A 6,000-nucleotide genomic window follows, 5' to 3' on the forward strand; every position below is an offset into this window, starting at 1 on the left:
CACTCACCCTGGCTCTGCGGTGCATTCTGGGTACTCTGACAGGTGATTTTCCAAAGTGTTTAAGGAACTCAGTTCCAGTGCCGCATGTCCACAGCTTCTGAGCCCACGGCATTCCAGCTCTCCAACACCAAACACAAACCAAAGCCCTGATTGAGTCTCCGGCAACTAGTCCCCAGAGGAACGAGCGTCCAGAGACAGACTCCGGCGACTGACTCTACAGAGTCACCAGAGAGCAAGTATCATGAGTGTGGGCGTCCAGAGAGACAGTGTCCAGAGCTGGAGTCTACGGAGACCAAATCTGTGGAGTCTGAATCTCCAGAGACCAAGTCTCCAGAGTGTCTATACAACAAACAGCAATACATATATATATACACTCAACAAAAATATAAACGCAACACTTTTGGTTTTGCTCCCATTTTGTATGAGATGAACTCAAAGATCTAAAATGTTTTCCACATACACAATATCACCATTTCCTCAAATATTGTTCACAAACCAGTCTAAATCTGTGATAGTGAGCACTTCTCCTTTGCTGAGATAATCCATCCCACCTCTCAGGTGTGCCATATCAAGATGCTGATTAGACACCATGATTAGTGCACAGGTGTGCCTTAGACTGCCCACAATAAAAGGCCACTCTGAAAGGTGCAGTTTTATCACACAGCACAATGCCACAGATGTCGCAAGATTTGAGGGAGCGTGCAGTTGACATGCTGACAGCAGGAATGTCAACCAGAGCTGTTGCTCGTGTATTGAATGTTCATTTCTCTACCATAAGCCGTCTCCAAAGGCGTTTCAGAGAATTTGGCAGTACATCCAACCAGCCTCACAACCGCAGACCACGTGTAACCACACCAGCCCAGGACCTCCACATCCAGCATGTTCACCTCCAAGATCGTCTGAGACCAGCCACTCGGACAGCTGCTGGAACAATCGGTTTGCATAACCAAAGAATTTCTGCACAAACTGTCAGAAACCGTCTCAGGGAAGCTCATCTGCATGCTCGTCGTCCTCATCGGGGTCTCGACCTGACTCCAGTTCGTCGTTGTAACCGACTTGAGTGGGCAAATGCTCACATTCACTGGCGTTTGGCACGTTGGAGAGGTGTTCTCTTCACGGATGAATCCCGGTTCACACTGTTCAGGGCAGATGGCAGACAGCGTGTGTGGCGTCGTGTGGGTGAGCGGTTTTCTGATGTCAATGTTGTGGATCGAGTGGCCCATGGTGGCGGTGGGGTTATGGTATGGGCAGGCGTCTGTTATGGACGAAGAACACAGGTGCATTTTATTGATGGCATTTTGAATGCACAGAGATACCGTGACGAGATCCTGAGGCCCATTGTTGTGCCATCCAAGAACATCACCTCATGTTGCAGCAGGATAATGCACGGCCCCATGTTGCAAGGATCTGTACACAATTCTTGGAAGCTGAAAATGTCCCAGTTCTTGCATGGCCGGCATACTCACCGGACATGTCACCCATTGAGCATGTTTGGGATGCTCTGGACCGGCGTATACAACAGCATGTACCAGTTCCTGCCAATATCCAGCAACTTCGCACAGCCATTGAAGAGGAGTGGACCAACATTCCACAGGCCACAATTGACAACCTGATTAACTCTATGCGAAGGAGATGTGTTGCACTGCATGAGGCAAATGGTGGTCACACCAGATACTGACTGGTATCCCCCCCCCAATAAAACAAAACTGCACCTTTCAGAGTGGCCTTTTATTGTGGGCAGTCTAAGGCACACCTGTGCACTAATCATGGTGTCTAATCAGCATCTTGATATGGCACACCTGTGAGGTGGGATGGATTATCTCAGCAAAGGAGAAGTGCTCACTATCACAGATTTAGACTGGTTTGTGAACAATATTTGAGGGAAATGGTGATATTGTGTATGTGGAAAAAGTTTTAGATCTTTGAGTTCATCTCATACAAAATGGGAGCAAAACCAAAAGTGTTGTGTTTATATTTTTGTTGAGTGTAAATACATCTATACATCTTCAACAGCTTATCCGGGATCGGGTCACAGGGCAGCAGCTCCAGCAGGGGATCCCAGGCTTCACTTTCCTGGACCTCATTAACCTCCTCTGACTGGGGGGTCCCGAGGCGTTCCCAGGCCAGTGTGCAGATATAATCTTCTCCCAGAAATGTGTGTGACATCATTTCGGTTCCCACACAAAATGGCTGTATAATGCTGCAGTCAAAACAAGAGGAAAGTCGGAGAAATGAAGCAGGGAACTTTGAGTTCCGAACAGTGATCACTTGAACATGCTAACAACATTTCAAGAAAATCAAGAAATCTGAAGTCCTTTCATTATTAATCAAAACCTACTTTCAAAGTATTGTTTGCATCAAAGAAATCCTCTTATTTTTATATCAAGATCCGAAACATTTTTGAAACCATTTTGTTAGTCACATTTAACATGCTATCATGATGTTAACATGTAGCAGCATGCCCCCCCCCCCCCCCCCCCAAAAAAAAATATATTGAATGAACAGTTTCTGCAAAGCTGAACGCCAATCAGGGTGGTTGCTATGGAAACTGTGCTGGAGAGCATGAGCATCCTCCACCGCCTCGTCTCTCTCGCTTCACTTCAGCTTGAAGACCAAACGAGGACGAGGTTTACAATCAGGTGAGATTTATATTTTATAATGCTGCTGTTTGATGATGTCACTCATCAATACTGAATGAGGAAGACTGATCAGTTCATAGGATTTTTTTTCTCTTCAGCAGATTTTACTTGAACTTTCAGAGGGTTTTTTGCAGTGATGTAAACATCTTGACAGATTTGTGAAATTTCAGATTATATATATAAATAAATATTATTTTGTCTCTGCAGACTTAAAGAAGGCAGATAAATGAGATAAAAATATAGGGAAATGATAGAAGAAGCTATTATTAATAATCCAATATAAATAATATGTATAAGATAAATGATACAATGAATAAATGGCTAAAGAAAGAAGTTAAACATCTTTTTCAAATACAACATAATGAAAGGTAAATAGAAATATGTATTATGCATGTCTATAATGTTATTGGGCTTAAATGTTTAAGACAATTTAATTTAATCTAATTTGATTAAATAATATGATTAATGTACTTCATTTTTTAAACTTAAAGATATTTTAATTTTGTAGATTAAATGCCTTTTTCACATCTTCATAGCTGCTGTTTCTGTTGATCTGACGGTTATTATTTATAGAAATTGTATTTCAGAGTTTTATTCTGTAACTTTAAGGGAGACAAATTGCCAGAGTCTTAATTAAAAACCCACAGGATCAGATCACTTTATTCAGTTTAATGAAATTTAAATCAATGCAAGTCCATTTCATTAAATAATAAAATAATTAATTTGTTGATTAAAAATAATTAACTGTGAAATGTAAAAGAAAAAAAAAAACAAGGAAATGAAGATTCAGGAAGCTAAGTGGAAAACAAAGCTGCCAGAAAACATTAGGTGACATCATCAGTGAACTTCAAGGTCACGTTTTTTAACAATGATGCAAACACACTACATGGACACTTAAGTGCTGCTCTGCTGCCGTCCTGCAGGTCCTTAAAGGAATCAACATCTGGCAGTAGCAGAAACAGAGACAGTAGAATTAAGAGGAAAGTGGACCAAACTGCCAAGGCTGGTGCTGGAAAAATCAAACACAAGGATCATTTTGGACAACAGCTCTCACACTCTACCAGACAGTGAGAGCACTAAAACAACTGTCAGATCCAGAGTGAAAACTAGACCAGCAGGCGGGAAAAAACCCAACGACCAGACCAGCAGAAGAGGAAAAAAAAAAAACAACCAGACCAACAGGAGAGGAAAAAAACCCCAACGACCAGACCAACAGGAGAGGAAAAAAACCCCAACGACCAGACCAGCAGAAGAGGAAAAAAAAAAAAAACAACGACCAGACCAACAGGAGAGGAAGAAAACCCCAACGGCAAGACCAGCAGAAGAGGAAAAAAAACCCCAACGACCAGACCAACAGGAGAGAAAAAAAAACCCCAACGACCAGACCAACAGGAGAGAAAAAAAACCCCCAACGACCAGACCAACAGGAGAGAAAAAAAACCCAAAGACCAGACCAACAGGAGAGGAAAAAAACCCAACGACCAGACCAGCAGAAGAGGCAAAAAAAAAAAAAACGACCAGACCAGCAGAAGAGGCAAAAAAAAACCCAACGACCAGACCAGCAGAAGAGGCAAAAAAACCCAACGACCAGACCAGCAGAAGAGGAAAAAAAAACCAACGACCAGACCAGCAGAAGAGGAAAAAAAACCCAACGACCAGACCAATAGGAGAGGAAAAAAACCCAACAACCAGACCAGCAGAAGAGGAAAAAAACCCAACGACCAGACCAACAGGAGAGGAATAAACCCAACGACCAGACCAACAGGAGAGGAAAAAAAACCCAACGACCAGACCAACAGGAGAGGAAAAAAACCCAACGACCAGACCAACAGGAGAGGAAAAAACCCAACGACCAGACCAACAGGAGAGGAAAAAACCCAACAACCAGACCAACAGGAGAGGAAAAAACCCCAACGACCAGACCAGCAGAAGAGGAAAAAACCCAACGACCAGACCAACAGGAGAGGAAAAAACCCAACGACCAGACCAGAAGGAGAGAAAAAAAACCCAACGACCAGACCAGCAGAAGAGGAAAAAAAACCCAACGACCAGACCAGCAGGAGAGAAAAAAAAAACCCAACAACCAGACCAACAGGAGAGGAAAAAACCCAACGACCAGACCAACAGGAGAGGAAAAAACCCAACGACCAGACCAGCAGAAGAGGAAAAAAAAAAACCCAACGACCAGACCAGCAGGAGAGAAAAAAAACCCAACGACCAGACCAGCAGAAGAGGAAAAAAACCCAACGACCAGACCAACAGGAGAGAAAAAAAAACCCAACGACCAGACCAGCAGAAAAGGAAAAAAAAACCAACGACCAGACCAACAGGAGAGAAAAAAAAAACCCAACGACCAGACCAACAGGAGAGAAAAAAAAAAACCCAACGACCAGACCAACAGGAGAGGAAAAAAAAACCCAACGACCAGACCAACAGGAGAGGAAAAAAAAACCCAACGACCAGACCAACAGGAGAGGAAAAAAAACCCAACGACCAGACCAACAGGAGAGGAAAAAATCCAACGACCAGACCAGCAGGAGAGAAAAAAAACCCAACGACCAGACCAACAGGAGAGAAAAAATCCCAACGACCAGACCAGCAGGAGAGAAAAAAACCCAACGACCAGACCAACAGGAGAGAAAAAATCCCAACGACCAGACCAACAGGACAGAAAAAACTCAACGACCAGACCAACAGGAGAGAAAAAAAAAACCCCAACGACCAGACCAACAGGAGAGAAAAAAACCCCACAACGACCAGACCAACAGGACAGAAAAAACCCAACGACCAGACCAACAGGACAGAAAAAAACCCAACGACCAGACCAGCAGGTGGGAAAAACAGACCAGCAGGTTGCACCACCGACAAGCTGCCAGACAGCCTCCGATATGAATGAAGGCGTGTCACCTGAAACACAAACGCAACTCTGCAGGGGCCGCTGTGATACTGCAGAAAGTGATGATAACTGCAACAGGAAAAAGTGCAGGTTTTGGAAAAAATTTTCACCTGTTTGTCTCAGAAAGCAACAGCAGACCAGAAGTGATGATGCTCCACCAGAGAGGGTGCTGCAGGCGACTGGCTCTAAAGCCCACAGAGTGAGAAGGTTTAGCTTCCAAACATGGCCAATGTTTGGTAAGATCTTGACGCGGAGACGTTTTAAAGTAAGAGATGGAGAAGACTCACAAAGTTTCACAAAGAAGCTGCAGCGATTTCTGAGTGGAGGGGGGAGGGGCCAGTCATCTGGAGTCACCGAGGAAAAGCCAGAGGACAAAAAAGACGATTTGTTGTCAAAAAGCGATGAAGGGTGGAGCTTGTCTGTTGGCCAAACAGAGGACTTTCCCAAATGTGTGAGCGATGATGA

The sequence above is a fragment of the Thalassophryne amazonica genome, chromosome 21 (genome assembly GCF_902500255.1).
Source record: "Thalassophryne amazonica chromosome 21, fThaAma1.1, whole genome shotgun sequence".
NCBI classification, from domain to species: Eukaryota; Metazoa; Chordata; class Actinopteri; order Batrachoidiformes; family Batrachoididae; genus Thalassophryne; species Thalassophryne amazonica.